The following is a 25,434-nucleotide window of genomic DNA, read 5'->3' on the forward strand; positions in this document are numbered from 1 at the left end:
ATATTGTTATACTGTCAAGCAAACTCTTAAAAATGTCCTTTTCAAAAATAGTACTATATGAAACAGTTTAAAAGATAACATTTTGATGAATCACAGGTGAGAAAACTGAGAAAGATGGAAAGTTATTTACCTCAAATCATGAAGGAAATTGTGCAAACAATTGGAGATCCCACTGCATTGCTTTTTAATGACTTCTGCAGTTAGAGACGGTTATCCAGCTGGATTCCCAGGAAGGGCACAAGTTTCTGTCAGAAATGGCTCAGGCTTGCAAAACCCATGATTTCATTTATATCTCCAGTCATGGATAATGACGCACTGACACAGCTGGTCACAGGAAAAATGTGTGGGCTAAATGAGGGGTTGTTATCCAAATGTGACAGTATGACCACCTCAGACTCTGATACAGCAAGAGCACAGAAAGGATTGTTGTTGTTCTTTCAGGACAAGGGGGTGTGAAGGACTCAAATGGAACTGTGCTATGTAGCTTATAGCCTTTCTTTATTCTCTGTCAGTGAAAAGCCCAACAACCAAGTGCTGAAAGAATTTCAGTTTTTCTGCAACCAGATATACAGCTCTTGGGACCTCCACCAATGGTTGGATTTATGGTCAACCCAGAGAAGTGAATGTGTTTGGAAATAAAGAGATCACCCATAGCCACTGCACTGATGGTTGAACTTCAGGGGCTTTCTCCTAGAGTTTCTCCACCTTTTGAGAATAATTAGGTGGGATTTTCCTCCAGTACAGTGCACTTCCAACAGTCTGCCAACCACACTTGTACTTTTTCTGGGCTAGCTATCATATTTTATTGTTTTATGGTAAATAAAAGTTGTAATGTTAATTGTTGATTGAAGCTGATGTTTCCTTGGATAGCTATTATTCCTGACAGGTGAGTGGGCAATATGGGAGAAAATTTTGAAGAGTCTTACCTGAGGAGGGATGATGAGAGTTCTCTTTGAAAATATTTCTCAATCTTCATCAGTTTTCTATAAGACTATCTAGAGTGTTGGCTAAACATGAAGCCTCCTCCTTCAGGGTTGCTGACTCAGTGGGGCTGAGCTACATCCCTGAAATATGTATTTTTAATAGCCATGTGATCATTTTTATTGGAGAAATGAGAGAAACACTGCCCTATGAAGTACAATTTTGAAAAAGTGATCAGAGACTCAGAATTCCCGATGCCCAAATAATCCCCATCACTACCTGGAAGGTATATCTCTCTTCTTCTCACTTTTCCAAACCTCTGGAAACCTCAGTTGCATTCCATCCTAGGTGGTTGCTGTGCTCTTACCTCAAATTCAATGCAGCCCCATCATTTCACCTTAGTTTACATCTTCATTCTATGTCGAGCTGTTCCTGTTCCACACACCCTGAGCCACAGTGGTACAAAATGATCTGTTATCCCCTGCTTGGAACTCACTATCCTAAGCTCTTCAAACCTCTTTACTTTTTCCCATTCCACTTTCTCCATGGAATGCCACTTCTCACCATTTTTCCCATTACAGTTCCATGTCTTCTTTCAAGGTTTCACATGTCATTTCCTTAGAAGTTGTCTTTAGCTCTCCAGGTATTGTTAATTATTGCCCATCTTCTAGCACTTTGGATGCCTCTTACTCAGAATGCATGTAATGTTGCAATTATTTGTTCACCTGTTTGTCTCTTTCAGACAATAAGAACAATGTCTTCAATCTATATTCCAGTGCCTAGTAGAGTATATAGTAGGAATTTGGAATATATAGTAGGAATTTGGAAACATTTGCAGAGTGAACTTTAGACTTTTACTAACTTTATTAAATGATTACTATCAAATAAAAATACATAAGTTTATTTATACAACTCCAGGTATTCATTAATTCATTGATCCATTTATTTAGACAAATATTTATGGAGCCCTTATTATAGCACATAAGTAGAGAGAAATGTCTATTGAATAATTACATAATGAGGAAAAGATTTGCTACTGTGAAAATTGCCAAGAATGGCAGGCATGTGGGGGGAGTGAAAATAGCTGGGGAGTGGTGGCAACTAAAGTGGGTTCTGCTGATGGAAAGAGATTATCTGGGACAAGAAAGGAACAAAGGGCCTTCAAGGCCCAGGAAGAACCTATTCAAAAGCTCTGAGTGGGCAGGGAGAAAGACCTGAAAGACAGTGTATATTTGGAACAGAGGGAGCAAGACTTATGGCCAAATAAAAGGCTGGCCCAGAGCACATAGATTCTCACAGGTCCTCTTAGGAAGCTTTGTCTTCGTTCTAAATACAGGAGAAACCACTGAATGGCTGAGTGCATTTGGTGGGTCTGCTATTACATTTCTGTGGGGATTAATACTGGCCTATACAGCTTTCTTTCTTTTTTTTTTTTTTTTTTGGTACCGGGGATTGAACGCAGGACCTTGAGCTTGAGAGGCAGGCGGCGGAACCACTGAGCTAAATCCCCGGCCTCAGCTTGTTTTTTATTTATTTTTGTTTAAACCATGCAAATATCTTTAGGAAAGGAAACATGTTGCATATTTCTTAGAGTCCCCAGGAGCTAGTGCTAGAAAATAAGTAGAGCAGGTGACTAAGAGACTTGTGTTCTTGTTTTATTTCATATTCTTAATTTTTTCCCATTAAGTTTATTGGTACATTTTAGGTATAAAATACAGTTACATTCATCATTGGGATCTTGTACCTTTACACGAGTATCTTGGTTCTTATTTTTTTCCCCTTTCCTGCCCTCCCTTCACCCCCTCCACCCTTCCCTATTTTCAAAGACTTTGTTTCCATTTTTTTCCTTTCCTCATATTTTTTCTTTTCCCTTCTCTCCTTTCCCCTACCCCTCCCACTTCCCCTATTCCTTTAGAGCTTTTCTTCCTATTACACAATATCAATTATACATTTTAAAAATTACAATATCAAGATCTAGAAGACATTACCACAGATTTTACAGAATTTAAAAGGATATAGAAAGCATATTACAAAAATCTTTTTTGAGATAAACTTGACAACTTCTAAGAAGCACCTTCAAAGACAAATTAATGAAACTAAGTCTGTAGAAAATATAAAATTTGAATAGCACCTATTAAAGAAAGCATATTCCTAGCTTGAAAACCTACCTATAGGACAACAAAAGGTTCATATACATTTAAACTGATGAATTATATCAAACATTTAAAGCAGAAAAAAGAAGGAATACTTCTCCCTTCATTTTAGGAAATCAACATTGTGCTAATACTAAAACTGGACAAAGATAATAGAAAAAAGTATGAACATAGAAATTTGCTTAACAAAACAAACTATTAGGATTCAGATCTGGCAGTATGTAGGAAGTGGTTTTATTATAAAGATGGCAGTGTGGGTTCAGCATTGGAAGATCCACCCCCAAAAGTTATCATTTTAACAGAGGAAAGGAAAAAGCTATATGATCCTGTCAATAGTTGGAGAAAAAGTATTGGACTAAATTCTACAGCTATTCATGGTAAAAGCTATCAGGAGACTAGAAGTAGAACAGAACCTTCTCAACAGATCAAATACATGTACTCCATACTTCCAGCAAAAATGCCTTATATGAATGGAGAAGACACAATGCTTTCTCCCTAAGGTGGGGAACAAGGGCAGATATGCCTACTCTTCATCTGTCCACTAAACTTTGAAACATAGGCCTAAACCAAAATAGTCTGGCAATAAAATGACACAGTTAGGGTAGGATTGGCAAGGTAGAAGTAAAATCTTTGTATGTGGATGAAATGATCATCTACAGAGAAAATACTAAGAAATCTCTAGGAGCCCCTAGAACTTGTATTTGAATTTAGCAGGATTAGAAAACACAAGGTATATATAAAGATTCAAGTCTATGTATACTTGCTATAAATGAAGAATTGGATATTGAAATTTAAAAGTTATGTAGGACAAAGGACCTAGAAAAGTAAAAAGAAAAAAAAACAGTGTTGAAAGACATTTAGTACCTAATTTTAAGACTTCCTCTAAAGCTACAGTAATCTAGGCACTGTTGGTATAAGGAAAAACATACAGATCATTGGAATAAAACAGAGAATCTAGAAATACAACCACACATATATTGTCCAATGAGTTTTGATAGATTATTTAACATTAACATTTTATAGAACATAAACTCAATTCAAGAGCAGAGGAAAAGTTAGTGTTTTCAGCAAATGGTACTAGAACACCTGGTATCTGTATAAAAAAAATTAACCTTAACCCTTTATTTCCATACACAAAAATAACTTGAAAGGATCTATGAACCTAAATATGAAAGAGCAAAACTATAAAACTTTAAGAAGAAATTATAAGGGAAAATGTTTATGAATTTAGGGTAGGCAAGAATTTCCTAGGATATAAAAAATATGATGTATAAAAGAAAAAAATTGATAAATGAGATTCCACCAAATTTAGAACTTTAAATGACATCATTAAGAAAATGGAAAGTAGTCCTTAAGCAGACCATATTTATAATGCACATAACCTATGACCAGAATATATAAAGAACACTTACAGCTCTTTAATAGACAACCCAATTAAAAATTAGACACAAGAAGATGATAAATAGCCAGTACAGCACAAGGAAATGTGTGCAACACTAGAATCAGAAAAATACTAATCAGTACAATAACAAGATTGAATTATACACACATTAGGGAGATGAAGTTAAAAGTTTTAAAAGAACAAATGTCAGCTTAGGTGTGCACCAGTTAAAACTTTCTAATACTGCTAATGTGAATGTAAAATGATAAAACCATTTTGGAAAACAATATAGAAATTTCTTGTATTACTGTTAAAAACCAACAGACCTGTTCTTAAGTTTTTACTCAAGAGGAATGAAAACACATGTTCACAATAGATTTGTACATACAAGTTGAGTATCCCTTATCTGAAATTCTTGGGACCAGAGTGTTTCAGATTTTCATTTGAAATCCACTTGATCTGCAAAGAGGATAGCTACTTCTGCTTTTCTTTTTTGGTTCCTGTCACATGGAATATTGTTTTCCACCCTTTAACTTTCAGTCTATGAGTTTCTTTTTGAATTGAATGTGTTAATTGTATGCAGCATATTGCTGGATTTTGCTTCTTGACCCATTCTGCCAGTCATTTCTTTTGATTGGTGAATTGAGACCACTAACATTGGTGGTTATAACTCATACATATTGACTTATCATTGTCATGACTTTTTCTGTTTGTCGGATTCTCCCTATTTGCATTTAATTTCCTGTTGCACCCAACGGATTCATTCTGCTGGGCTTCCTGGAGTTGTGATCCTTGTTGTCTCTTCCTAGGATATTGTCTAAAATTCTTTGGAATGCTGGTTTGGTATTCATGAAGTTCCTAAGGTGCTCTTTGTCATGAAAGTATCTTATTTCTCTATCAATTTTGAAGGATAATTTTGCAGGGTACATCAATCTGGGTTGGAAATTGTTTTCTTTTAGGGCTTGAAATATATCACTCCAAGCTCTTCTTGCCTTGAGGGTTTGCATTGAGAAGTCTGCTGTGATTCTGATGGGCTTTCCTTTGTATGTGATTTGTTTCTTTTCTCTCACTGCTTGTAGAACTTTGTTCTTCTGTTGAGTTTCTGGAATCTTAACAATTATATGCCTATGTGTAGATTTTTTTTTGATCAAGGCTATTTGGCGTCCTATATGCCTCACTTCTCTGTATGTCAAGTTCTTTTCCCCTGCTTGGGAAGTTTTCTGCCATCACTTCTGTGAACAGTTTTTTTATGTCATCTGCACTCTCTCCTGTTTCTTCATTGACTCCAATCAGTCTTATATTATTCTTCTTTGCATCATCTAGCAGCTGCTGGATTGATTTCTTGTGGTCCCTTATAATTTTGAAGCAATTTTTCTTTTCCTGGTCACTAATTGCAATCTTATCTTCTATATCTGAAATTCTGTCCTCACATTGGCTCATTCTGCTGTGTAGACTTTCGATGGAGTTTTTGATTTCTTGGAAATCTGTTTGTGTCTGTTTTATGGATTCCATTTGTTTCCTATGTTGGGATTCCATCATGTTCCTCAACTCCTCTATTTTTTTTTTTATCTATGTCCTCTCTAGATTTATTAATCATGTCTTGCACTATGGTACAATCTCTGCTGTTATCTGAGAAATTATTTCTGATTTAATTTTTTCCAGATCATCTTTTATTGCCAGTTCAGGGAGTCCAGATGGTTGAGTATCAGATCATTTTCCTTTGGGGTTGCTGTAGGTGATCTGGAAGTCTGGTTTTGAGACTTGTTCATGTATCTTCTCATTTCAATGGGTGAGTGGAGAGGTGGTGGGAAGGTGTTGCTAGTGTCTGTGCAGCTCACTTCCTCTGTGCTGGCGGGGATGGTAGGGCAGCCTGGAAGCCTCCTCTCTGTGCTGGGAGAGGCTCACCTCCTCTGTGCTCGCAGGAGTCTTTGTTTCATATTCTTGAGAGTGAGGCTTCAGGTAAACACACTTAGAAACTGAGTTAATCTGGTCCATTGACTAGTTTATCCAGTGGATTCCATTTTGTATTAAAATTGTGAGGAATGTGTATGGTGGGTGGACTGCTGGTTACCCATTACTATCTGAATTGACAAAGACTGGCTCCTAATATTTGGAATCCATGGAAATAGTCCAGAGATATAGTTGATAAATTTAACCCATCTTTTACAATTGGTTAAGTATTCATATTTTCAAGGAGGATTTTTTTAGAAACAAAAGAGTCTTTAAGGCCTGAGTAACAATTTTTTAATCATCATCATCATAATAATTATTATTATTGGTACCGGGGATCAAACTCAGGACCTTGTGCTTGTGAGGCAGGAGGTGGCACCAGTGAGCTAAATTTTTGGCTTGTAATTATAAAACTTCAAACATCATGAGTGATAAAGTAACTTGTTTGAACAAAGGCAGCAACTCTTCTCAAACTAATTTTTCTCCCTAACCCATGGGACACTATGAAAGTTCAGTGTCATGAGGAATGAGTGATACACTTTGGGAGGTGAATTGCTCTGTCCTAACATGAGCTGGTGCTGCTGTCCACCCAAAGCCCTGGTGTTCAAATCAACTTTGCAAATCAACATCTCAGAAGCAACTTCTTTTTCTAAGACTAGAACTTTATTGGAAGATGGGTGTGGCTAATATTAAAATAGAGCTTTCTAACTTGGGGGTGTATCTCAGTGCTAGTGTGTGCTTAACATATATGAGACCCTGGGATCAATTCTCAGTGCTGAACAAAACAAAACAAAAGCAAAAAAAAAAAAAAAAAGAAGAAAAGAAAAAGAAAAAGGAGGGACAGTTATCATTCTGAATTCCCATTAAAATTTCCTGAGTTCTATATTTGCCCTACTGGTTATTAAATTGCTAAATAAAGGAGAAAGAAGAGTACTTTTCCCAAATGATATCATGATGATAGGAAAAGTTAAGAACTGTATAGTGACAGGGGCACATTTCCACTGCACACGTTGTAGGTCTTTTCTTATTTCCCTCTAGGGTTTTCTTCACTCTTCCCGGTAGATTTCTACTTCATTTTCAAATGTGGCAATGGTGCCTCACTGAGTAAATTGCTGACTATAGAACATGTTGTACTGAAAGTTAAAACAAAATTAATAAAGCTTTTCTGTTAGTAAGTGAAACTACTTTCTTTCTTCCCATTTTCACTCACTTGGAGTTTTAATAAATTATCAAAATCACCATCTGGGAGTAAGAATCAAGCCACTACACTAACCTAAGGCGGATCTGTCCTTACTTCCCACTTGCTCTGAGAGTTGTTCATCTCAAGTCTTCTGATTTATCTCACAGAGGCTGAGTCAGGGGTTAGCAAAATATATAGCAAATTTCTTCAGCAAACTTTTAGTAAGCAGGTTTTTACTGGAGCTTTTCCAGACCATGTAAGTGCTTCCTACAGCTGATTTGTGTCACTTTGGTTTCCCCAAGAGAACTTTCACACCCAGTGCCTTCTCAGAAGCATTTATAAGGACATCCAGTCCCAAAAGCCAGGCAGCTCGGCTGAGGAATGGCCAGCATACTGGGAGATCCCTCTGTCCGGCTTGCTCATCCCAGCAGGCAGATTGCTTTGCAACTGGTGCTCCATGAAAAAAGGTGATGCTTGAAAGGCAGATGTGGCCTGCTCTCTGTACTCCTACCCTTGTTTGAATGGTCTTGGTTGATCTTCCCTACTGTCTTACTTTCTCATAGCTGGGACAAGTGCACAGCACCACAACTTAAAGGAGAAGAGGTTCATTTGGGCTTACAGTTTTAACCTATGATTGGCAGGCTCCACGGCAGGAAAAGGATGGCAGAGGGCATGGTGGCAGAGAAGGTACTCAACCCATGGCAGCCAAGATGTAGAGAGAAAGAGGAAGAGCAGAGGACAAGAACTCACACTTCCTGACCAACCCCCGGCCCCCCAGCAACCCATTACCAACCAGGCCCCTTCTCTAATAGCATATTTAGCCACTCTGAGTGCCTGTGTCCCCATGAGCCAATTATCTTCCACACACAAGAGAATTCTGGGGGACAGTGTAGATATAAACCATAACACCTGTACATGTAAGTCTGGGTATGACTGGAGTGTAAATTTGTTTTTTGAAATTCATATATGTTATTTGAATAGGCATCAGAAACTGCTCAGAAAAACCCTGGCTAGTTTTCTAAATATCCAAGCTAGAAGTGGCAAATATATAGTAAATTTATTAATTCTCTGACACCCACAGGACCTCTTCTGTCAGACCTTACTAATAGATCCCTGCCTTCTTTCCTTTGAAGGAAATGAAAGCCTTAACTTCCTTAGAATCTCCTCAGCAGCTGCCCCCAGTTGGAATTGGCACATGAGATGAAACTTTACCTTTTAAAGGTGACTCTACTTATTTCTAACCGTGAGAACTGGTCTCACCTTTTATTTCTTCCTTCTTTCCTGTGGATAGGTGATCTAGACTTGAAGGTAGAACCAGGAAGGCCAGACAAACCCAGGCGTTTCCAGCAGCACATGGAGCAGACAAAGGTGTAGGGACCAGACTGAGTAAAGGAAGAAGAGTGGGAAGCTGAGTGTGGGGGTGCCTGCCTACAAACCTAGCACTCTGGGAGGCTGAGGCAAGAGGATCACAAGTTAGAGCCCAGCCTGGGAAATTCATTGAGTTAAAAGGACCTTATCTCAAAATGGAAATGAAAATGAAAAAGATAAGGGGCTGGGGATGTAGCTCAATTGGCAAGTCTTGGGTTCAATGTCAATCTCCAGGCCAAACTGTGGAGAAAGAAGTGGGGAGGGAACCAGAAGCAGAGTGAACTAGGAAAGTCACAGGGAATGAACTCAAAATAGGAGGGAGGAGCCACATGAAGGGAGAGTGCTTTGGCATTAAGAGGGTGACCTTTAAGGAATTAGCTCCTGTGATCACGGAGGCTGGAAAATCCAACTGCATTGTGCAGATTTTCAGGCTGGGAATTTCAATAGGAGCTGAGGTTGCAATCTTGAAGCTTAAGGCAGTCTGGAGAGCACGCCTTCCTTTTGGGGGGACCTCAGTCTTTTCTCTTACATTCCCTCAGCTGATCAGATGAGCCCCACTCTGCTACTAGGACAGTAACTGCTCCATGCAAAGAATGCTGATGCAAATGGTAATCACTTCTCGAAACTACATTCACAGCAACAGCTTTGGTGTTTGACCAACCCGCTGGGTGCCTTCCTGCAGCCAAGCTGGCACGTGAAATTAACTGCCACACTCATCACAAGTGAGTTTGGTGCTTTAAATTTTATTACTTAGGTTTAATTTCATGTATATAAAAGTTCAGATCTTACAGGAATTTTTAATAAATTCTTTTTTTGCCTTACCAGGGATAGAACTCAGGACCTTGCGCTTTCGAGGCAGGCTCGGCACCACTGAGCTAAATCCCCGGCCCCAGAAATTTTTTTGTTGTTGTTTCCAGGGAATGAACTCGGGTCCTTGCGCTTGCGCAGCAGGCAGCGAAACCACTGAGGTAAATCCCGGCCCCTAAAAAATTCTTTTATTGGTACATTTTAGGTGTACGATTCATTTACATTTATCATGGGGTGCTTGTACCTGTACATGATGTATCTTGGTTCTTATTTTTTTCCCCCATTACCTGTGTGCCGTTCACCCTCTCCCGCCTTCCCTATTTACATAGATGTTTGTTTCCATTTTTTTCTTTTCTCATAAATTTTCCTTTCCCTTCTTTCTTTTCCCCTTCTCCTCCCACCACCCCTACACCTTTGGACCTTTTCCTATTTCAAATTATCAATTAATCATTTTAATCATTTTCATCCTTATTTACACTTTCAGTTTCTCACACTAGAGAATGTATTCGGTATTTACACATGTGTGTGTCCTATTTATTTCACAAGAGTATGGCCTCAGTATGCATCTATTTAGCTATAAATGTCTCTAGTTTCTCATTCTTTATGGCTGAGTAGTACTCCATTTTATAAAAAACCCACATCTTCTTTATCCAGTTTCCACTTGATGAGCACTTGGGCTGTTTCCAAACTTTAGCTATTACAAACTGTGCCGCTATAAACATGGGTGCACATATATCGCTGTGGTATGATTCTTTTAATTCTTTGGGGAAGATCCCCAGCAGGGGAATAGCTGGGTCAAATGGGACCTCTAGTCCTAGTTCTTTGAGGTATCTCCATACTGACTTCCACAGTTGTTGTACTAGTCTGAACTCCCACCAGGAATGGAGAAGGGTTCCTTTCTCCCCACAGCCCTGCCAGCATTTGTTATTGGTTGATTTTTTGATAGCAACCATTTTTTGGGGGGTGAGGTGGAATCTTACTGTTGTTTTCATCTGCATCTCTCAAACAACCCTTATTGGAATTTTTGGTTAGAACAAAAGTAAGTTTATTTAAGTAAAATGGAGCTGATTTAAATAAAATTATTAAAGAAATATTGAGTATAAATGATATATATGTATATGGTAGTTATTGATGATTGTGATGAAATTACTGAGATTATAGAAAAGGAATAGTAAGTGACAGAGTATCACTTACCCTTGTAACAGAAAGTGCCATGGCAGAAACAGGGTTAGGAAAATTACTTTTGTTGACCTGGATGGTCAAGAGTAGAAAAAGATTCATTAACCAATAATAAATGTGAAAACGTTCCATGTTTCTATAGAAACACAACATGGCATTTTATAAGGATAGTAACTGGATACTATATTATATGAGTATAATAATTATTCAATGTGCTTTTACTTTTCAAAATTATTATATGTGCTACATATATGCTAAATATATGTATTTACAAATAAAAGTTTTATGTTACCCAAGTAGTTAGACATTTGCCTTATGATTCCTTTAAATGATTTTAAACTTAGAAACTCATTCTTGGTATTTATTTATTTATTTATTTATTTATTTTTTATTTTTTTTGTGGAACTGGGATTGAACTCAGGACCTTGCGTTTACAAGGCAGGTGTGATGCCACTGAGTTAAATCCCTGGCCCTCATTCTTGGTTTGTAATTCACAGATCTAATACCTTCTTTGAGTAGGGATTCATAAAGGCTATTTTCAAAAATACTGAACTTTTTAATGGATTTGGGATTTATTTTGTCATTACTACTATGCAGGAGGGTTCAAATTTTATTTCCCTCCCTTAAATTCCTAACCAGTTATTACTTTACAAGTTAATGATTAATTCTTTTTATGAGGATGCCACTTTTCTAGCAAATTCCTTTTAAATTTTGTATTATAATTATTAACACACATTAACCATAAAATTCATGTGATTCCTTATATTTTCATACTTGCATATATTGCATGCTGATCATGTCCATCTACTCTTCTTCTACCCTCTTCCTCTTTTGCCCTTCTCTACTCTACCTCTTCCTTCCCTAATAGTTCCTTTTTCAGTTTCAGGTCATCTTTCTTGTTGTTTTAAGTTTCCACGTGTGAGATAAAGCATACAATTCTTGTCCTCCCGTGTATGGATTCTTTCGCTTAACACAGTGTCCTCCAGTTCTATCCATTTTATGGCACATGACAGGATTTCATTCTTTGTGGCCGAAGACTATTCAGTTGTGTTTGTATATACACTGCTCTTGTTGTCCATTCATCTGTTGACAGGCACCTAGGCTGGTTCCATGTCCTGGGTATTGTAAATTGATGCTACAGCTATCTCTTTTTTATGTTGCTTTCATTTCCTTCTGACATATGCACAGGAGTGTCTAGAAAATTCTAACATGGAACAAAATCAATTTGTGGGCTGTCTATCCTTGGTCCTGTATCTATACACTTTTCTTCTCTTAATAGTGTGTTAGGGCAGGGACGGTGGTGTAAATCTGTAATCCCAGTACTCTGGGAGATGGAGGCAGGAGGACTATGAGTTTAAGGCCAACCTATGCTATAGTGAGACTCTATCTCAAAACACTACAAAAACCCAAACCGTATTTTAATTATTGTAGCTTAGTAATATATTTAAATAACTAGCTTGAATAGTCTCATTACTCGTATTTTTCATTTAGAATTTTAAAATAAGTATATCTATTTTTTTCTTTCTGAGAACATCAGAATGCAATCAGAATCTTGAGAATTTTCATGGAATTTGGATTTTAATAAATTATTATGATAGTTGTATTAGGTTCTGCAGAGAAATAGAGCAAATAGAATTCAGGATATACATATCTCCTAAAAGATGGAAAATTCAAATCTGTCTTGAAAGCAGAAAATGGTGATCAAATACAATGGATGAGTTAGTGAAAATTTAATCTGGTTCTCACTTTAGCCATGCGTAAGGAACAACTTGATGCCTGCAATTGTGGTGCCAGAAATTACCTGATTCCTACACGAGCTTCTCTTTCACCACAGAGAACAGGGTAAACATTTATTGCTTCAGCCATTGAATGGGACATGTCACCTTTTTGCAGGTAAAACTAAAAGAGAGTCATGGATTCTGATTTTTTTTGGTACTGGGGATTGAACTTGGGACCTTGCGCTTGCGAGGCAGGTGGCAGCACCACTGAGCTAAATCGCTGGCCCTATTCTGATTTTATTTAAAGGGCAAAGTAAGTATATTTATGGAAAGTGCTCTTCAAAGTAGTAATGTCTTGTGTCCTTTCAACCAAACTTCCAGATGTAATTACAGACCAAAGCAAAATGAACAACAAAAACAAAGAAATGTCTGTAAATAGAACATCTTAGCTGCAAAGACTGATGACCTGAGAAACAGTTAACATGATGTGATCAGTCAGTTCACTGATCTGAAGAAAAGGAATCTTCCGGTTACGGCTGGTAGGAAAGATCAGTTATAATGCATAAAAACTGCAAAATGGTATGAGAAGGAACAAAGACAATCAACAGAGAAGAACTGGACATGAATGTAGACAAGAAGAGAAACACCAGCCTCTAGAGCACGTGGTACCAGTGTTGACCGTAATGGTAACAACATTGATGTTACAATTCTAATGGAGACCTGATTGAGACGAACGGTCCACATTTACAAGTATTTGCCCTTGTTTAGTCCTCTTCCTTTGACCCTGAGTTGGGACTGTAACCTTTTCTAACCTACAGAAAGCGCTAGAAGAGATGCTGTGACTCTTATTGGTCTGAACTTTTAAGAAGTGAGCGGTTAGGCTCACAGGCCCCCTGCTGTGCCACGTAAGAATTTGATTTCCTTGATGGGGAAGCTGTGAGGCGAGGCCCTAGAAGAAGCAGCATAGGAAGAGGGCCTGAGACCGCAGAGAGAAAGAAGAGCCAGCCCATTCATCTCCTAGCCAAGCCCAGGGCCCTGAGGCCTTGCCAGCTGATGAATCCACATGAGTGGCCACTGGAAAGACCAACGCAAGAATCACTTAGCTAAGCTCAGTTCAGAGGGTCAAAATGTGAGCGAATGACATAATCATTATTTTAGCCACTAAGTTCTGAGGTGGTGTGTAAGACAGCAAATGACTACTATGATAATGGAGAATAGTCAGGGACCCAGACCTGATGCCTCTTCTGTCTGGGACAGAGGAGAGATGATGGCTTGGGACCACACAAGCTTTGTCAGTTTTTACCTCTAAGGTGAGTTACTTAGCATTTCTGAGCCCTAGTCTTCTCACGTGTAGAATGAGATAGTGAAGAACTGAACTGGGTGAAGATTTTGGCACATACTAAGTACTTACCAAACATTATTTCCATTCCTTCTCCTCTCTAAGGTTACTTCACCCACTGAAGGTCTAATAGTTGTATAAATTACTTTATACTACTCTGAAGAGTAGCTTTTTACTTGCTAACAGTAGCTCTGCCACAGGTCAAACGGGCACTTTGTGTGTGTGTTTGGTAAATAGTCACCATATTTCTGTGAAGAAGAAATTAACTTCCAAATTACAAGTGACAACTTTTGGGGTTTTTTGGTTTCTGTTTTTAAATGATGGCAGATTTGGAGGCCATGCCTGGAGTCCATGCACATTTGTGTCTCTTTTCCACACCATCTGTACCATCATCTGGGGCATCACAGTTGGGTATTTGAGTTGGGTCATCTAGCAACATTAAAGTTACACTAAACCTATTTTCTTGCAGAAGGCACAAAGGCATATACTATATTTGTTAGATTTTCACAAAAATATTACCATCTCAATAGTTTATGAAGTTCACTAAGGCAATAACTATATATTTTCAGCCAGTACTGGGTAAAATTTGGTGCTTGGTGAACTAACTCTTGCCTTAGTAGCAGGTGATTTAAGGCCTTGGAAAAGAGTTCCTTGCAGTGTTTGTCTAGTTTATGTTAAAACTTTGCAGGCATCCATTTCCTAGCTTCCTGAGAGAAGACACACACTCTACCCCAGAAGAAAAGATTAAAAGAAATAAGGCTGCCTTGGACTTATTTTCCAATTTATGAAATAAGAAAAGCAGAATTGATTTCTCAGTCCTACTAGAAAGCTCTCTAGATGACTTCCAGCTCTGAAAGCAGCAGGAGTCTCACCTCCTTTTGCCCATTTTAGCCCTTCATGGAGAGCAAAATTAAAACTGCAGGTTGCTCTGCAGCAAAATTTAACTTAGAGCTTCAGTTACAAAAATAATAGAAGTACTCATTGATAGTTTTTAAAAATTTTATCCTTTTCCCTGTGTTGGTCTCTATTTTGTTGTAACAGAAATGAGAACATCAACTTGCCAAATGGCAGCACAGCTTTTCTCTTCATACAATGGCCCTAGCAAGTTAACCTAAAATATTTTTCTAAAATATACTTTTAATGAGAAAATTTGATCCTTGAAATTTTTCTTGAATATTTTTTTCCTTCAGACTCCTTATAGGACTCTGGAGTTTTTATACCTTTGTGCCAAGAGCAGAGCAAAGGAATTCGGCTCAGTTTAGTAAATATTCCTGTTAGTCTAGTTCAAAATTATTTTGCTCTTAATGGCTTAAGAGAGCCATTTGAATACTTTGATGCTAGCAATAAAAGTTCTAATGGGAAAAGTAGGTGAATGCCAATATAATGTTTAGCCTATTAAAACAGCTATATTCAAAGGCTTTGCAGAGTAAATCCTTGCCAGGACACTGAGGGCAGGTCAATGGGGAGGTAAGCATGAAAACGTAAGAGACCTAAAGCAGTCTGTGAGAGACCTTTCCTTCTCCAAGTTAGGCCCCATGATTATAACAGACATTTGTTTTTGCTTTTTTACATGGAAAGAGGGAAAGTTTTCCCCCCAAATCTTCCTGTATGTTTCCAGGATGCTAACTAACCTCCACCATGTAAGGCTTCCCCAGAGACAAAGAACCAATAGGGGACATATGCACACAAGCATGCATATGAAATACATTATATATGAAGGGATTCATTCAAAAAAACTGGTGCACATAATTATGAAGGTGAAGTCCCATGATCTTCTCTCTACACCCAGGAGCCAGGGAGCTTGTGGTGTAAGTCTCTCACTGTAGGGTAGAAATAGACAGATGTTCCAACTCTTACAGGCAAGGAAAATAAAACAGAGGTGGTGAAATTTTCCTTTCCTCATCCTTTTGTTCTCTTCAGGTCTCCAAGGGATTGGATGAGAGGTTGGAAAGGGCCATCTGAAGCCAGCACTTCAAATGCTAGTCTCATTTGGGAGCACCTGCATGGACACACAAAGAACTAATGTTTACCGAATATTGGGGCACGCCACGATCCAGTCAAGTGTGTATACAAAATCAACTGTCATGCCAAGGCTTCTCAGTGGAGCAGGCACATTAGACTATCATTTAAAAAACTGTCTATAGTGAATGACTGTCTGCCTCTCCCCATTCCAAAAATGAACCACTGGAAGAATGACACACAAAGCACAAAGAAAAGGCATACAAAATAGAAGGCTCCATTTTTTAAAATTAAATTCAATGCCTGTCAAATTGCAAAAAGAACTTCTAACCATGGTCAATGCTTATGCTTATCTTACTGCAGATTGTAACAAGAATGTTTGAAGAGGCACGGGTCCATGAATCACACTGTGAGCAGCCTGAGTTAGACAGGCCAGAAGTATTCTCCCATTACCAGTAATTGTTTTAGGGTGTTCTTCTGAGCTAAATTGTTTTCATACACCTGAATGTTGGAACTTCAGCTAGGACTTCTGGGGCAATTATTCTTATTTTTCCTGCCTGGACGCTGTCTTGGACTGTTAGAGACGTTGTCAGACATGGTCAGACATGGTTAGACAATGGCTAACACTGAGGAAACAAAACCTAAGGATGTTGAATGGTGAGCTAGATCTACTCTTATACTGTGGAGAAATATCAACCTATAAATTAAAATTTTTGCTTAAGCCAGAATTTATCTGGCTTTGAGGCTTACAGAAAAGACAGTCCTATGTGATAGTTTGTAATTTAGTTGTACACTTTCCCATGAACCCTCAGTATCTTCTCTTTGTTGGTCATCTTTCCAAAACACAGATCTGAGGATGCTACCCTTCTAGTTAGGAAAACCTTGATTTCTAAGTGCCCTCCATGCAAAGTTCAAACTTCTTAAATTGTCATTCACAATTGGGCCCCTTTTCACATTTTCAGCTCAATTTCTTGGTGGTGTCATCCTCAGGTACATACCCTATGCTTTACCAGGACCTTCCTGCACCTTTATGGATGCTACAAGTTTGCTCATGTCCTCTCTGCCTGGACTGTATTTTCTTTCTTTCTTTTTTTTTTTTTTGTTAAATTCTTTTATTGGTACATTTTAGGTATACAACACAATTACATTTCTCATTGGGAATTGTACCTTTACATAATGCATCTTGCTTCTTATTTTTTCCCCATTCCTAGCCCTCCCTTCACGCCCTCCACCCTTCCCTATTTACAAAGACGTTATTTCCATTTTTTCTATTTGTCAACATTTTTCCCTTCCATTCTTTCCTTTCCCCTGCCCCTTCCACTACCCCTAACCCTTTGGACATTTTCTTCCTATTTTGCATTACCGATTATTCATTCTAATCATTGGTACATTTTAGGGATACAATACAATGACATTCATCATTGGAAATTTGCACCTTTATATAGTCTCTCTTGGTTCTTATTTTTCACCCTTGCCCAGCCCTCCCTTCAACCCCTCCAGTCCACCCTATTTACAAAGATTTTGCTCCTATTTTTCCATTTTCTCATATTAATCCCATTCCCTTCTATCCTGTCCCCCCCCACTTCCTTCCCTTTTGCCCATTTTCTTCCTATTTCACATTACCTATTATATATTTTAGTCCTTATTTACACTTTCAGTTTCTCATACCAGAGAAACTATTCAGTATTTATACATGTGTGTCCTATTTATTTCACTTAAGAATATCACCTCAATGTGCATCCACTTAGCTATAAATTGTCTCTAATTTCTCATTTTTTATGGCTGAGCAGTACTCCATTTTATAAAGAAACCACATTTTCTTGATGCAGCCTCCAGTTGATGGGCATTTGGGCTGTTTCCAAGTTTTAGCTATCACAAACTGTGCTGCTATGAACATGGGTGCACATATATCACTGTGGTATGATTCTTTTAATTCTTTGGGGAAGATCCCTAGCATTGGAATAGCTGGGTCAAATGGGACTTCCAGTCCTAGTTTTTGAGGTATCTCCATAATGATTTCCACAGTGGTTGCACCAGTCTACACTCCCACCAGCAGTGGAGCAGGGTTCCTCTTTCCCCACAGCCCAGCCAGCATTTGTCATTGGTTGATTTCATGATAGCAGCCATTCTTTCTGGAGTGAGGTGGAATCTCAGCGTTGTTTTCATTTGCATCTCTTGAATGACCAGTGATGTTGAACATTTTTTCATGTATTTATTTCCTATTTCTACTTCTTTGTCTGAGAAATGTCTGTTCATTTCAGATGCCCATTTTTGGATTGGGTCTTTAAATTTGGGAGGTCTGATCTTTTTAAATTCTTTATAGATTCAAGATAGTAGACCTTTGTCTAAGGAAAAGCAGGTGAAGATGTTTTCCCACATTGTGGGTTGCCTCTTCACACTACTGGTGGTTTCTCTTGCTGTGCAGAAGCTTTTGAATAAGAAGAGATTCCACTTGTTGATTGTTTGTGCTAGTTCATGGGCAACTGAGGTTTTGTTCATAAAATCTTTTACTATACCGATGTCTTCAAGTTCTACCTAACCTCTGTTCCAACTGGTTCAGAGTTTCTATTTTAATATTTAGATCTTTAATTCATTTCGATTTTAGTTTAGTGCATGGTGAGCGATATAGGTCTAGTTTTAATCTTTGGCAAGTTGAAACCCAATTTTTCCAGCACCATTTATTAAAGAGGCTATCTTTCCTCCAGTGAGGGTGCTTGGCTCCTTTATCAAAGATGAGATGGCTTAGTATGTCTGGCATTGTTTCTGCATCTTTTAATCTGTTCTACTGGTCCTCAAGTCTGTTTTTTGCCAGTACCATGCTGTTTTGATCACAGTAGCTCTGTAGTATAGTTGCAGGTTGAGGATTGTGATACCCCCTGCCATGTCTCTGTTACCTAGAATTGCTTTTGCTATTCTGGGTCTCTTCTTGTTCCAAATGAATTTCTGGATTGTTTTCTCAAGGTCCATGAAGTATGCTGCTGGGATCTCAATTGGAATTGCATTAAATCTATATAGCAGTTTTGGAAGTATGGCCATTTTCGCTATATTAATCCTTCCTACCCGGGAGTAGGGGATGTCTTTCCATTTTCTGATATCATCTTCAATCTCTCTTTTCAGAGTGCTATAGTTTTCAGAGAAGAGGTCTTTGATTTCTTTCGTTAGGTTGATTCCTAGGTATTTCAGTTTTTTGGATGCTATTGTGAAAGGAATTATTTGCCCTATTTCTCTCTCAGCGAGTCTGTCATTTGTGTAGAGGAAAGCTATTGATTTTTGTGTGTTGACCTTGTATCCAGCTACTTGGCTGAATTTGGTTATTGAGTCTAGAAGACTTTTGGTGGACTTCTTGGGGTCTTCTTTATACAGTATCATGTCATCTGCAAATAATGAGAATTTGACTTCTTATTTCCTATCTTTACTCCTTTTATTTCTTTTTCTTGTCTAATAGTTGTGGCTAATGTTTCCAGAACTATATTGAACAGAGATGGAGATAGTGGACATCCTTGTCTTGTTCCTGATTTTAGTGTGAAGGATTTCAGTTTTTGATCATTTAGTATGATACTGGTTGTTGGTTTTTCATAGGTGGCTTCTATCAGTTTGAGGTAGAGACCATCTATTCCATTTTTTGTAGGATTTTTATCATAAATGCATGTTGGATTTTGTCAAATACTTTTTCTGTGTCTATGGAGATAATCATAGGGTTTTTGTCCTTGGCTCTATTGATATAGTGTATTACATTGATTGATTTGTGTATGTTGAACCATCCCTGCATCCCTGGGATGAATCCCACTTGATCAGAGTGTATGATCTTCTTGATGATCTTCTGCATTCTATTTGCCATTATCTTATTAAGAATTTTTGCTTCTATGTTCAGTAGTGAGATTGGCCTATGGTTCTCCTTTTTGGTTGGGTGTTTTGCTGCTTTGGGGATCAAGGTGATGCTTGCTTCTAGGAATGAATTTGGGAGTATTGCTTCCCTTTCAATTTCATTGAAGAGTTTAAACAGTAGTGGCAGCAGTTCCTCTCTAAATGTCTTGTAGAATTCAGCAGTGAAGCCATCAGGGCCTGGGCTTTTCTTAGTTGATGAGTTTTTAATTATGTTTTCAATTTCATTGGCTGATATTGGGCTGTTTAGAATTTTTAGGTCTTCTTCGTTCAACTTTGGTAATTCATATGTATCTAGGAATTTGTCCATTTCTTCTGTGTTTTCCATCTTATTGGCGTATAGGTTCTGGAAGTAGGTATTGATGATCCTCTGTATTTCTGCTAGGTCTGTTTTAATTTCACCCATTTCATTCTTAATTGCATGGATTTGGGCCTTTTCTTTCCTTTTTCTGATAAGGTTGGCTAAGGGTTTTTCAATTTTGTTGATTTTTTTCAAAGAACCAACTCTTGGCTTCATTGATTTTTTTGTATCATTCTCTTCATCTCTATTGCATTGATTTCTCCTCTGATCTTTGTACTTTCCTCCCTTGTATGAGCTGTGGGGTTGTCCTGCTCTTCTATTTCTAGAAGCTTGAGGTTCAGCATCAGGTTGTTTAATTGGGCTCGTTTTGTTTTCCTAATATGTATATTCACTGCTATGAATTTCCCTGGTAAGACTGCTTTCATTGTGTCCCATAGATTCCGATATGTTGTATTGTCATTGTCATTTAATTGAAGGAACTGTCTGATTTCTTCTTTAATTTCCTCTGTGACCCATTGGTTATTCAGAACTGTGTTGTTCAATTTCCACATGCTTATGAAATTTTTCCAGTTTCTTTTGCTATGGATCTCCAATTTCATCGCACTATGGTCTGATAATCTACAGGGGATAACTTCAATTCCTTTGCACTTACTTAAACATGTTCTATGTGTGAGTGTGTGGTCTATTTTGGAGAATGACCCATGTGCAGCTGAGAAGAATGTCTATTCTGATTTTTTGAGGTGGAACACTCTGTAAACATCTGTTCAGTTCATTTGTTCAAGAGTTCGATTGAATTCTAGTATTTCATTAATTGTTTTTAATCTAGTTGATCTATCTATTTGTGACAGTGGGGTGTTGAGGTCCCCCACTACAATTGTATTAGTGCATATATGACTTTTCATGTCCATTAAGTATTTGTTTTGTATAGTTGGGCTCACTCGTGTTTGGTGCATAGATATTTATGATTGTCATCTCTTCCTCTTGGATTGTTCCCTTTATAAGGATGTAGTGTCCTTCTTAATCTCTCTTAATTAGTGTTGGTTTGAAATCTACTTGATCTGCAAAGAGTATAGCTACTCCTGCTTTTTTTTGGGTTCCCTTCACATGGAATATTGTTTTCCACCCTTTTACTTTCAGTCTATGAGTTTCATTTTGAATTAAGTGTGTTTCTTGTATGCAGCATATTGTTGGATCTTGCTTGTTGACCCATTCTGCCAGTCTGTTTCTTTTGATTGGTGAATTGAGGCCATTAACGTTGATGGTTATAACTGAACTGTATTGACTTGTCATTGCCATGACTCTTTGTTTTTGTTGGGTTCTCCCTCTCTACATTTAATTACTTGTTGTGCCAGATGGGTTCATTCTGCTTTGCTTCCTGGGGTTGTGATCCTCAATGTCTGTTCTTGGGATACTGTGTAAAATTTTTTGGAGTGCTGGTTTGGTATTCGAGAAGTTCCTAAGGTGTTCTTTGTCATGAAAGTATCTAATTTTCCATCAATTTTGAAAGATAGTTTTGCAGGGTACATCAATCTGGGTTGGAGGTTGTTTTCCTTTAGGGCTTGAAATACATCACTCCAAGCTCTTCTTGCCTTGATGATTTGTGTTGAGAAGTCTGCTGTGATTCTGATGGGCTTTCCTTTGTATGTGATTTGTTTCTTTTCTGTCACTGCTTGTAGAACTTTGTTCTTCTGTTGTGTTTTTGGAATCTTAACAATTATATGCCTATGTGTAGATTTTTTTTGATCAAGGCTATTTGGAGTCCTATATGCCTCACTTATCTGTATATCAAGTTCTTTCCCCCTGCGTGGGAAGTTTTCTGCCATTATTTCTGTGAACAGTTTTTTTAATGTCATCTGCACTCTCTCCTGCTTCTTCATTGACTCCAATCAGTCTTATGTTATTCTTCTTTACATCATCTAGCAGCTGCTGGATTGATTTCTTGTGTTCCCTTATAATTTTGAAGCAATTTTTCTTTTCTTGGTCATTAATTTCAATCTTATCTTCTATATCTGAGATTCTGTCCTCACATTGGCTCATTCTGCTGTGTAGACTTTCCATGAAGTTTTTCATCTCCTCGAAATCTATTTGGATCTGTTTTGTGGATTCTACTTGTTTCCTATGTTGAGATTCCATCATATTCCTCATCTCCTTTCTAGATTTATTAATCATGCCTTGCACTAGGAGCACAATCTTTGCTGTTGTCTGAGAAATTATTTCTGATTTCATTTTTTCTAGATCCCCTTTTTTTGCCAGTTCAGTGGGTCCAGGTCGTTGAGTATCAGAGTGTTCCATCTCATTTCCCTTTGGGGTTGCTGTAGGTGATCTGGAAGACTGGTTTTGAGACATATTTACATGTTTTTTCATTTCAATTGGGGGGGTGGGGGGTGCTGTTGGCACCCGTGAGGACCACCTTCTCTGAGCTGGGAGAGATGGGACAGGGGCTGGGAGTGGCAGTAGGGATGGTGGCCCAGAAGCCCCTTCCTCTGGGTTTGGAACAGCGGGAGGGATGGCGGCCAGGAAGTCCCTTCCTCTGGACCAGGAGCGGTACGAAGGTGGCTCAGAAGCCCCTACCTCTGGGCCAGGAGTGGCAGGAGGGATGGTAGCCCAGAAGCCCCTTCCTCTGGGCTGAGAGCAGCGGGAGGGATTGTGGCCAGGAAGCCCCTTCCTCTTGACCAGGAGCAGTGGGACAGTGGCTCAGAAGACTCGACCTCTGGGCCGGGAGTGGGAGGACCCAGTACCATTGTCTGGTGGTCTGGTTTCCTCTGCGTCTTTGTAGTTTGGAACCAGGTGGCTGCCTGCCTGCACCGGGCTGATTCGACATGTTCCACCCAACTGGAGGCCTTGGTAGGGCATCCGCACACCTGCCTGTCTCTAGACTGTACTTTCTCTTCTCAGACTCTCCTGACTTACTAAGAATAGAACATCAAGAATATAAGGTACTCATTGTTCTTAAATGTTAAGCATTAAGCATTTCTGCAGATGGAAGGGCTAATTTGAGAGCAAATTGAAGCAATTGATCAAAAGTGCATTTAGAGCCCAAAGCTCCCATTTCATAGCGATTCTAATATGTACTACAAAAATCTCCAACAGAAACAAATTTAGACAAAATGCCAATTTAAATTATTGCAAAAATGAATAAGCAAGAAATGTCCATACAAAAACATGTACATGATTGACCACAGGAGCATTATTTATAATAGCAAAAAAAGGGAGACAACCCTAATGTTCAACTAATAAACACATAAAATGAGGTACATCCGTAGAATGGAATATTATTTAGCCATAAAGATAAATGAATATATGAGTATATTGATATATGGTACAACATAGATGAACCTTCAAAACAATGTGCTAAAGTAAAAGAAGCCAGATGTTAAATGGCATATATTGTATGATTACATTTGTACATAATGTCTAGAGTTGACACATGTGCACAGATATAGACTAGATGAGGGCTAGGCAGGGCAAACGTGGGGAGGGGGTAAACAGTCTTTCCCTTTGAAGTGGTGAAAATGTTCCAAAATTGACAGTGGTAGTGGGTCCACAGCACTGTGAATACCATAAATGCTACTGAATTATACATTTAAAATTGGTGAACTTGATAGTAAGTCTATTGCATCTTAATAGGTTTTTTTTGTTAAGAAAGTTTATAACAAATTTATTTACAGTTACCAAAATTGGAAGTAACTGAAACGTTCAATAGGTGAACAGATAAATAAATGGTGGTATATATATATATATATATATATATATATATATATATATAAAATTGAATATTATTCACCATTCTACATAATTCCAACTTACATGACATTCTTGAGTAAGCAAGAATAATGGAGATAGTGAAAGGATCAGAGGTTTCAGAGATTACTGGGAAGGGAGGGATGAAGAGGTGGTGTGCAGGATTTTTATGGCAGTGAAACTATTCTGTATGATACTGTCACGGGGGATGCATGTCATTGTACATTTGTCAGAACTCACAGAATGTACACCAATTTGAACTCTCATGTAAACCGTGGACTTGGAGTAGTAATAAAGTGTCAGTGTGGGTCTCTTGCCCATTCTGGTTAGTATGCAGACAGGGAGAAGACTGTGCTTCCATATAGTGGGGACAGCAGGGATATAGGAAATCTCTGTACTTCCCACTTAATTTTGGTGAGCATAAAACTGCTTTAAAAATAGTCGTTTAAGGGGAGGAGGAGAAGGGGGCTAGAAGAGTAGCAGGAGAAGGAGGTCAGTAGTCTACAGGGCCAAACCTCAGAGAATAATCCTTTGATCCTCTCTGGCAGAAAAATTACTTGCTCCTTTATCTAAGTTCTCATCTGTATTATTCCTGGTTCTTTTATTGCTTATATGGCATTGTACTATAGTTGTTTTGAGGTCTCACTCCTTGAAATATTGCCACTGGACAGGGTCTAAAGAAGTCCCCCAAACCGGAGATGGGAAACCTTGACTCACTCCAACCATGAGGCAAGTTGCAGGTTCATTGACTTCCATCAAAAAAGAATTTTCAGTGCTCGCTTCAGCAGCGTATATACTAAAATTGGAATGATCCAGAGAAGATTAGCATGGCACCTGTGCAAGGATGACAAGCAAATTCGTGAAGCATTCCATATTTCAAAAAAAAAAAATTATAGGTCATGTTAATAAGAGGCATAAAAAGATTTATGCAGAATTTTAAAAATACATAATCAAAAAAACAAGAATGCAGGACCTTAAGTGGCCCCTATGGGCCTTGAGAAGCCAATGAGGCTTTGAGGGGTTTTATGTGAACTTCGGAGTGTCCCTAAAATGGGCTATCTAGGATGTGCATTCTGGTGGGATATGTTAAAATATAAACCATTTACATGTGTTTAAAGCTGAGTTATGTTGTCCTCCTAATAATGCACTTCCAGAATATAGAGGTTGGTAGGTAGAAAGGAGTGTAATTTAAAGATGAAAGGCAGGAGCCCAGAGCCCAATTTATAGGCTTATTGTCTTTAAGGCCCTTCGGAATTTTTCCTGGAAGAAAGTTTGAATAACTTTTGTGTCCTGAAGCTGCAGTTTTTCTTTAAAAGTGAAATTTTAATATTGCAATTTTTCTTTTTTCTTTGTCCCTATTTTTATTTGTCTCTTCTCACTATGACCTGGCTGAGGACAGAAGCAATGTCCTGTTTTGTGATAGTCCTAGAAATGCTACATAGCAGAGATGAAATGTGTAGAGAACCTCCTACAGCTACTGTTATTCAATGGGGTTTTTAAGGATTATAGCTCAGATTCTGATCTTCTTTAGGCTTTTGGGGACCCTGAAAACAGC

The 25,434-nt window shown here is 38.3% G+C and overlaps 1 non-coding gene across 1 annotated transcript; it reads left to right on the forward strand.

Annotated features, from left to right (window-relative positions):
* The first annotated feature begins 24,651 nt into the window (after positions 1-24,651).
* On the forward strand, positions 24,652-24,758 carry LOC147825994 (U6 spliceosomal RNA). Its single transcript, XR_015440176.1, has one exon. It is a non-coding gene; the product is annotated as a U6 spliceosomal RNA (small nuclear RNA).
* The last annotated feature ends 676 nt before the right edge of the window (positions 24,759-25,434 follow it).

This window comes from Heterocephalus glaber, unplaced genomic scaffold (genome assembly GCF_053883595.1).
Source record: "Heterocephalus glaber isolate CG9 unplaced genomic scaffold, H.glaber_assembly_v1.0 deba00001481, whole genome shotgun sequence".
Classification (NCBI taxonomy): domain Eukaryota; kingdom Metazoa; phylum Chordata; class Mammalia; order Rodentia; family Bathyergidae; genus Heterocephalus; species Heterocephalus glaber.